The sequence below is a fragment of the Hyla sarda genome, unplaced genomic scaffold (genome assembly GCF_029499605.1).
Source record: "Hyla sarda isolate aHylSar1 unplaced genomic scaffold, aHylSar1.hap1 scaffold_1293, whole genome shotgun sequence".
Classification (NCBI taxonomy): domain Eukaryota; kingdom Metazoa; phylum Chordata; class Amphibia; order Anura; family Hylidae; genus Hyla; species Hyla sarda.
The window spans coordinates 35,071-45,000 of record NW_026607916.1 but is presented as its reverse complement, the minus strand read 5'-3'; positions in this window follow the sequence as shown (position 1 = coordinate 45,000).

Below are 9,930 nucleotides of genomic sequence, written 5' to 3'. Positions count from 1 at the left end.
TATGTCGACGCTTCCCCTTCCCCGCCGCGGGAGGGCCGCGTCGACGATCCTTTGCCCAAGGATAGCGCGCCCTGCCTGGGTACAGGGACCCGCGCCTCCCGCCCTTGATCCTTCTCAAATGTCCCGAGGCCTGGAAGTCCGTCAGGGGAGCCTTCCGGAGGCCTCGCCCGGGTTCGGTGCACCCTGCCTGGGCACAGGGACACACACTTACCCCTGGCCGACAACCAGACTTTGACATTTTTCCGTCTGGCCCACCCCGGGGGGGGGGGTCCAGGGGCGTCGGGGGCCCTCGGCCGACCGGACGTCGTACTCGCTCGACTATGTCGAATATGTCGACGCTTCCCCTTCCCCGCCGCGGGGGGGTCCGCGTCGACGATCCTTTGCCCAAGGATAGCGCGCCCTGCCTGGGTACAGGGACCCGCGCCTCCCGCCCTTGATCCTTCTCAAATGTCCCGAGGCCTGGAAGTCCGTCAGGGGAGCCTTCCGGAGGCCTCGCCCGGGTTCGGTGCACCCTGCCTGGGCACAGGGACACACACTTACCCCTGGCCGACAACCAGACTTTGACATTTTTCCGTCTGGCCCACCCCGGGGGGGGGGGTCCAGGGGCATCGGGGGCCCTCGGCCGACCGGACGTCGTACTCGCTCGACTATGTCGAATATGTCGACGCTTCCCCTTCCCCGCCGCGGGAGGGTCCGTGTCGACGATCCTTTGCCCAAGGATGGCGCGCCCTGTCTGGGTACAGGGACCCGCGCCTCCCGCCCTTGATCCTTCTCAAATGTCCCGAGGCCTGGAAGTCCGTCAGGGGACCCTTCCGGAGGCCTCGTCCGGGTTCGGTGCACCCTGCCTGGGCACAGGGACACACACTTACCCCTGGCCGACAACCAGACTTTGACATTTTTCCGTCTGGCCCACCCCGGGGGGGGGGGGGTCCAGGGGCGTCGGGGGCCCTCGGCCGACCGGACGTCGTACTCGCTCGACTATGTCGAATATGTCGACGCTTCCCCTTCCCCGCCGCGGGGGGGTCCGCGTCGACGATCCTTTGCCGAAGGATAGCGCGCCCTGCCTGGGTACAGGGACCCGCGCCTCCCGCCCTTGATCCTTCTCAAATGTCCCGAGGCCTGGAAGTCCGTCAGGGGAGCCTTCCGGAGGCCTCGCCCGGGTTCGGTGCACCCTGCCTGGGCACAGGGACACACACTTACCCCTGGCCGACAACCAGACTTTGACATTTTTCCGTCTGGCCCACCCCGGGGGGGGGGGTCCAGGGGCGTCGGGGGCCCTCGGCCGACCGGACGTCGTACTCGCTCGACTATGTCGAATATGTCGACGCTTCCCCTTCCCCGCCGCGGGAGGGCCGCGTCGACGATCCTTTGCCCAAGGATAGCGCGCCCTGCCTGGGTACAGGGACCCGCGCCTCCCGCCCTTGATCCTTCTCAAATGTCCCGAGGCCTGGAAGTCCGTCAGGGGAGCCTTCCGGAGGCCTCGCCCGGGTTCGGTGCACCCTGCCTGGGCACAGGGACACACACTTACCCCTGGCCGACAACCAGACTTTGACATTTTTCCGTCTGGCCCACCCCGGGGGGGGGGGTCCAGGGGCATCGGGGGCCCTCGGCCGACCGGACGTCGTACTCGCTCGACTATGTCGAATATGTCGACGCTTCCCCTTCCCCGCCGCGGGGGGGTCCGCGTCGACGATCCTTTGCCCAAGGATAGCGCGCCCTGCCTGGGTACAGGGACCCGCGCCTCCCGCCCTTGATCCTTCTCAAATGTCCCGAGGCCTGGAAGTCCGTCAGGGGAGCCTTTCGGAGGCCTCGCCCGGGTTCGGTGCACCCTGCCTGGGCACAGGGACACACACTTACCCCTGGCCGACAACCAGACTTTGACATTTTTCCGTCTGGCCCACCCCGGGGGGGGGTCCAGGGGCATCGGGGGCCCTCGGCCGACCGGACGTCGTACTCGCTCGACTATGTCGAATATGTCGACGCTTCCCCTTCCCCGCCGCGGGGGGGTCCGCGTCGACGATCTTGTGCCCAAGGATAGCGCGCCCTGCCTGGGTACAGGGACCCGCGCCTCCCGCCCTTGATCTCTCTCAAATGTTCCAAAGCCTGGAAGTCCATCAGGGGACCCTTCCGGAGGCCTCGCCCGGGTTCGGTGCACCCTGCCTGGGCACAGGGACACACACTTACCCCTGGCCGACAACCGGACTTTGACATTTTCTGTCTGGCCCACACTGGGGGGGTCCGGGGGGACGGGCACCCTCGGCGGACCGCCCGCCAGACTGGCTCGACTCGCTCGACGTCCCAGCTCTCTGGCACAGGAGGCCGTTCTAAGATACCCGGTCGCTATGCTGTGATACACTTTTATGAAAGCGTACCACTCCGACATGCCCAGCTCATGGAACTGTCGCCTGGATTCGGCTTTCAAATACGATCTCATAGTGGTTCTCAGTTTTGAGATAATCATCATGTCTGGAGGTCTGTCAGGGGACCCTTCCAGATGACTTGCCCGGGTTCAGTGCACCCTGCCTGGGCACAGGGACACACACTTCCCACGGGCCAACCACCCGACTTTTAACATTTTCCCTCTTGACTCCGGGTTGGCGCGTCGGCACCACCCCGGGGGCATCGGGGGCTCTCGGCCGACCGGACGTCGTACTCGCTCGACTATGTCGAATATGTCGACGCTTCCCCTTCCCCGCCGCGGGGGGGTCCGCGTCGACGATCCTTTGCCCAAGGATAGCGCGCCCTGCCTGGGTACAGGGACCCGCGCCTCCCGCCCTTGATCCTTCTCAAATGTCCCGAGGCCTGGAAGTCCGTCAGGGGAGCCTTCCGGAGGCCTCGCCCGGGTTCGGTGCACCCTGCCTGGGCACAGGGACACACACTTACCCCTGGCCGACAACCAGACTTTGACATTTTTCCGTCTGGCCCACCCCGGAGGGGGGGGGGGGGGGGGGTCCAGGGGCATCGGGGGCCCTCGTCCGACCGGACGTCGTACTCGCTCGACTATGTCGAATATGTCGACGCTTCCCCTTCCCCGCCGCGGGGGGGTCCGCGTCGACGATCCTGTGCCCAAGGATAGCGCGCCCTGCCTGGGTACAGGGACCCGCGCCTCCCGCCCTGGTTCTCTGTCAAAAGTCCCGAGGCCTGGAGGTCTGTCAGGGGACCCTTCCGGAGGCCTCGCCCGGGTTCGGTGCACCCTGCCTGGGCACAGGGACACACACTTACCCCTGGCCGACAACCAGACTTTGACATTTTTCCGTCTGGCCCACCCCGGGGGGGGGGGGGTCCAGGGGCATCGGGGGCCCTCGGCCGACCGGACGTCGTACTCGCTCGACTATGTCGAATATGTCGACGCTTCCCCTTCCCCGCCGCGGGGGGGTCCGCGTCGACGATCCTTTGCCGAAGGATAGCGCGCCCTGCCTGGGTACAGGGACCCGCGCCTCCCGCCCTTGATCCTTCTCAAATGTCCCGAGGCCTGGAAGTCCGTCAGGGGACCCTTCCGGAGGCCTCGCCCGGGTTCGGTGCACCCTGCCTGGGCACAGGGACACACACTTACCCCTGGCCGACAACCAGACTTTGACATTTTTCCGTCTGGCCCACCCCGGGGGGGGGGGGGGGTCCAGGGGCATCGGGGGCCCTCGGCCGACCGGACGTCGTACTCGCTCGACTATGTCGAATATGTCGACGCTTCCCCTTCCCCGCCGCGGGGGGGTCCGCGTCGACGATCCTGTGCCCAAGGATGGCGCGCCCTGCCTGGGTACAGGGACCCGCGCCTCCCGCCCTGGTTCTCTGTCAAAAGTCCCGAGGCCTGGAGGTCTGTCAGGGGACCCTTCCGGAGGCCTCGCCCGGGTTCGGTGCACCCTGCCTGGGCACAGGGACACACACTTACCCCTGGCCGACAACCAGACTTTGACATTTTTCCGTCTGGCCCACCCCGGGGGGGGGTCCAGGCGCATCGGGGGCCCTCGGCCGACCGGACGTCGTACTCGCTCGACTATGTCGAATATGTCGACGCTTCCCCTTCCCCGCCGCGGGGGGGTCCGCTTCGACGATCTTGTGCCCAAGGATAGCGCACCCTGCCTGGGTACAGGGACCCGCGCCTCCCGCCCTTGATCTCTCTCAAATGTTCCAAAGCCTGGAAGTCTGTCAGGGGACCCTTCCGGAGGCCTCGCCCGGGTTCGGTGCACCCTGCCTGGGCACAGGGACACACACTTACCCCTGGCCGACAACCAGACTTTGACATTTTTCCGTCTGGCCCACCCCGGGGGGGGGTCCAGGGGCATCGGGGGCCCTCGGCCGACCGGACGTCGTACTCGCTCGACTATGTCGAATATGTCGACGCTTCCCCTTCCCCGCCGCGGGGGGGGTCCGCGTCGACGATCCTGTGCCCAAGGACGGTGCACCCTGCCTGGGCACAGGGACACACACGTCAATCGGGACTTTGTCGCTCAGCCTAAGAAGGTCGGCCTGAAGCACTGTCGTGCGTCCCGACGGGGTCCGCACACCCGCCCGCCGGTGCCGCTGCCTTCCTCTGGGTGTGCCCTCTCCGGGGATACCATGCGCGGGGTGTGCGAACCCTCCCGGGGGTCCAGGGACCGGTGCCAAACACCCCGCACACAGCGATCTCGACCTTGTCAATGTTACGCTCAGCCTACTTCGGGGCCACGCTGCACCGCCCGTGCGGGTTCGCGCACCCACCCGGTGGTCCCGCTGCCTTCCTCCGGGTGTGCCCTCTCCGGGGATACCATGCGCGGGGTGTGCGAACCCTCCCGGGGGTCCAGGGACCGGTCCCAAACACCCCGCACACAGCGATCCCGACCTTGTCAATGTTACGCTCAGCCTACTTCGGGGCCACGCTGCACCGCCCGTGCGGGTTCGCGCACCCACCCGGTGGTCCCGCTGCCTTCCTCCGGGTGTGCCCTCTCCGGGGATACCATGCGCGGGGTGTGCGAACCCTCCCGGGGGTCCAGGGACCGGTCCCAAACACCCCGCGCACAGCGATCTCGACCTTGTCAATGTTACGCTCAGCCTACTTCGGGGCCACGCTGCACCGCCCGTGCGGGTTCGCGCACCCACCCGGTGGTCCCGCTGCCTTCCTCCGGGTGTGCCCTCTCCGGGGATACCATGCGCGGGGTGTGCGAACCCTCCCGGGGGTCCAGGGACCGGTCCCAAACACCCCGCGCACAGCGATCTCGACCTTGTCAATGTTACGCTCAGCCTACTTCGGGGCCACGCTGCACCGCCCGTGCGGGTTCGCGCACCCACCCGGTGGTCCCGCTGCCTTCCTCCGGGTGTGCCCTCTCTGGGGATACCATGCGCGGGGTGTGCGAACCCTCCCGGAGGTCCAGGGACCGGTCCCAAACACCCCGCGCACAGCGATCTCGACCTTGTCAATGTTACGCTCAGCCTACTTCGGGGCCACGCTGCACCGCCCGTGCGGGTTCGCGCACCCACCCGGTGGTCCCGCTGCCTTCCTCCGGGTGTGCCCTCTCCGGGGATACCATGCGCGGGGTGTGCGAACCCTCCCGGGGGTCCAGGGACCGGTCCCAAACACCCCGCGCACAGCGATCTCGACCTTGTCAATGTTACGCTCAGCCTACTTCGGGGCCACGCTGCACCGCCCGTGCGGGTTCGCGCACCCACCCGGTGGTCCCGCTGCCTTCCTCCGGGTGTGCCCTCTCCGGGGATACCATGCGCGGGGTGTGCGAACCCTCCCGGGGGTCCAGGGACCGGTGCCAAACACCCCGCGCACAGCGATCTCGACCTTGTCAATGTTACGCTCAGCCTACTTCGGGGCCACGCTGCACCGCCCGTGCGGGTTCGCGCACCCACCCGGTGGTCCCGCTGCCTTCCTCCGGGTGTGCCCTCTCCGGGGATACCATGCGCGGGGTGTGCGAACCCTCCCGGGGGTCCAGGGACCGGTGCCAAACACCCCGCGCACAGCGATCTCGACCTTGTCAATGTTACGCTCAGCCTACTTCGGGGCCACGCTGCACCGCCCGTGCGGGTTCGCGCACCCACCCGGTGGTCCCGCTGCCTTCCTCCGGGTGTGCCCTCTCCGGGGATACCATGCGCGGGGTGTGCGAACCCTCCCGGGGGTCCAGGGACCGGTGCCAAACACCCCGCGCACAGCGATCTCGACCTTGTCAATGTTACGCTCAGCCTACTTCGGGGCCACGCTGCACCGCCCGTGCGGGTTCGCGCACCCACCCGGTGGTCCCGCTGCCTTCCTCCGGGTGTGCCCTCTCCGGGGATACCATGCGCGGGGTGTGCGAACCTTCCCGGGGGTCCAGGGACCGGTGCCAAACACCCCGCGCACAGCGATCTCGACCTTGTCAATGTTACGCTCAGCCTACTTCGGGGCCACGCTGCACCGCCCGTGCGGGTTCGCGCACCCACCCGGTGGTCCCGCTGCCTTCCTCCGGGTGTGCCCTCTCCGGGGATACCATGCGCGGGGTGTGCGAACCCTCCCGGGGGTCCAGGGACCGGTGCCAAACACCCCGCGCACAGCGATCTCGACCTTGTCAATGTTACGCTCAGCCTACTTCGGGGCCACGCTGCACCGCCCGTGCGGGTTCGCGCACCCACCCGGTGGTCCCGCTGCCTTCCTCCGGGTGTGCCCTCTCCGGGGATACCATGCGCGGGGTGTGCGAACCCTCCCGGGGGTCCAGGAACCGGTGCCAAACACCCCGCGCACAGCGATCTCGACCTTGTCAATGTTACGCTCAGCCTACTTCGGGGCCACGCTGCACCGCCCGTGCGGGTTCGCGCACCCACCCGGTGGTCCCGCTGCCTTCCTCCGGGTGTGCCCTCTCCGGGGATACCATGCGCGGGGTGTGCGAACCCTCCCGGGGGTCCAGGAACCGGTGCCAAACACCCCGCGCACAGCGATCTCGACCTTGTCAATGTTACGCTCAGCCTACTTCGGGGCCACGCTGCACCGCCCGTGCGGGTTCGCGCACCCACCCGGTGGTCCCGCTGCCTTCCTCCGGGTGTGCCCTCTCCGGGGATACCATGCGCGGGGTGTGCGAACCCTCCCGGGGGTCCAGGGACCGGTGCCAAACACCCCGCGCACAGCGATCTCGACCTTGTCAATGTTACGCTCAGCCTACTTCGGGGCCACGCTGCACCGCCCGTGCGGGTTCGCGCACCCACCCGGTGGTCCCGCTGCCTTCCTCCGGGTGTGCCCTCTCCGGGGATACCATGCGCGGGGTGTGCGAACCCTCCCGGGGGTCCAGGGACCGGTGCCAAACACCCCGCGCACAGCGATCTCGACCTTGTCAATGTTACGCTCAGCCTACTTCGGGGCCACGCTGCACCGCCCGTGCGGGTTCGCGCACCCACCCGGTGGTCCCGCTGCCTTCCTCCGGGTGTGCCCTCTCCGGGGATACCATGCGCGGGGTGTGCGAACCTTCCCGGGGGTCCAGGGACCGGTGCCAAACACCCCGCGCACAGCGATCTCGACCTTGTCAATGTTACGCTCAGCCTACTTCGGGGCCACGCTGCACCGCCCGTGCGGGTTCGCGCACCCACCCGGTGGTCCCGCTGCCTTCCTCCGGGTGTGCCCTCTCCGGGGATACCATGCGCGGGGTGTGCGAACCCTCCCGGGGGTCCAGGGACCGGTCCCAAACACCCCGCGCACAGCGATCTCGACCTTGTCAATGTTACGCTCAGCCTACTTCGGGGCCACGCTGCACCGCCCGTGCGGGTTCGCGCACCCACCCGGTGGTCCCGCTGCCTTCCTCCGGGTGTGCCCTCTCCGGGGATACCATGCGCGGGGTGTGCGAACCCTCCCGGGGGTCCAGGGACCGGTCCCAAACACCCCGCGCACAGCGATCTCGACCTTGTCAATGTTACGCTCAGCCTACTTCGGGGCCACGCTGCACCGCCCGTGCGGGTTCGCGCACCCACCCGGTGGTCCCGCTGCCTTCCTCCGGGTGTGCCCTCTCCGGGGATACCATGCGCGGGGTGGGCGAAGCCTCCCGGGGGTCCAGGGACCGGTCCCAAACACCCCGCGCACAGCGATCTCGACCTTGTCAATGTTACGCTCAGCCTACTTCGGGGCCACGCTGCACCGCCCGTGCGGGTTCGCGCACCCACCCGGTGGTCCCGCTGCCTTCCTCCGGGTGTGCCCTCTCCGGGGATACCATGCGCGGGGTGTGCGAACCCTCCCGGGGGTCCAGGGATCGGTGCCAAACACCCCGCGCACAGCGATCTCGACCTTGTCAATGTTACGCTCAGCCTACTTCGGGGCCACGCTGCACCGCCCGTGCGGGTTCGCGCACCCACCCGGTGGTCCCGCTGCCTTCCTCCGGGTGTGCCCTCTCCGGGGATACCATGCGCGGGGTGTGCGAACCCTCCCGGGGGTCCAGGGACCGGTCCCAAACACCCCGCGCACAGCGATCTCGACCTTGTCAATGTTACGCTCAGCCTACTTCGGGGCCACGCTGCACCGCCCGTGCGGGTTCGCGCACCCACCCGGTGGTCCCGCTGCCTTCCTTCGGGTGTGCCCTCTCCGGGGATACCATGCGCGGGGTGGGCGAAGCCTCCCGGGGGTCCAGGGACCGGTCCCAAACACCCCGCGCACAGCGATCTCGACCTTGTCAATGTTACGCTCAGCCTACTTCGGGGCCACGCTGCACCGCCCGTGCGGGTTCGCGCACCCACCCGGTGGTCCCGCTGCCTTCCTCCGGGTGTGCCCTCTCCGGGGATACCATGCGCGGGGTGTGCGAACCCTCCCGGGGGTCCAGGGACCGGTCCCAAACACCCCGCGCACAGCGATCTCGACCTTGTCAATGTTACGCTCAGCCTACTTCGGGGCCACGCTGCACCGCCCGTGCGGGTTCGCGCACCCACCCGGTGGTCCCGCTGCCTTCCTCCGGGTGTGCCCTCTCCGGGGATAACATGCGCGGGGTGTGCGAACCCTCCCGGAGGTCCAGGGACCGGTCCCAAACACCCCGCGCACAGCGATCTCGACCTTGTCAATGTTACGCTCAGCCTACTTCGGGGCCACGCTGCACCGCCCGTGCGGGTTCGCGCACCCACCCGGTGGTCCCGCTGCCTTCCTCCGGGTGTGCCCTCTCTGGGGATATCATGCGCGGGGTGTGCGAACCCTCCCGGGGGTCCAGGGACCGGTCCCAAACACCCCGCGCACAGCGATCTCGACCTTGTCAATGTTACGCTCAGCCTACTTCGGGGCCACGCTGCACCGCCCGTGCGGGTTCGCGCACCCACCCGGTGGTCCCGCTGCCTTCCTCCGGGTGTGCCCTCTCCGGGGATACCATGCGCGGGGTGTGCGAACCCTCCCGGGGGTCCAGGGACCGGTCCCAAACACCCCGCGCACAGCGATCTCGACCTTGTCAATGTTACGCTCAGCCTACTTCGGGGCCACGCTGCACCGCCCGTGCGGGTTCGCGCACCCACCCGGTGGTCCCGCTGCCTTCCTCCGGGTGTGCCCTCTCTGGGGATACCATGCGCGGGGTGTGCGAACCCTCCCGGAGGTCCAGGGACCGGTCCCAAACACCCCGCGCACAGCGATCTCGACCTTGTCAATGTTACGCTCAGCCTACTTCGGGGCCACGCTGCACCGCCCGTGCGGGTTCGCGCACCCACCCGGTGGTCCCGCTGCCTTCCTCCGGGTGTGCCCTCTCTGGGGATACCATGCGCGGGGTGTGCGAACCCTCCCGGGGGTCCAGGGACCGGTGCCAAACACCCCGCGCACAGCGATCTCGACCTTGTCAATGTTACGCTCAGCCTAGTTCGGGGCCACGCTGCACCGCCCGTGCGGGTTCGCGCACCCACCCGGTGGTCCCGCTGCCTTCCTCCGGGTGTGCCCTCTCCGGGGATACCATGCGCGGGGTGTGCGAACCCTCCCGGGGGTCCAGGGACCGGTGCCAAACACCCCGCGCACAGCGATCTCGACCTTGTCAATGT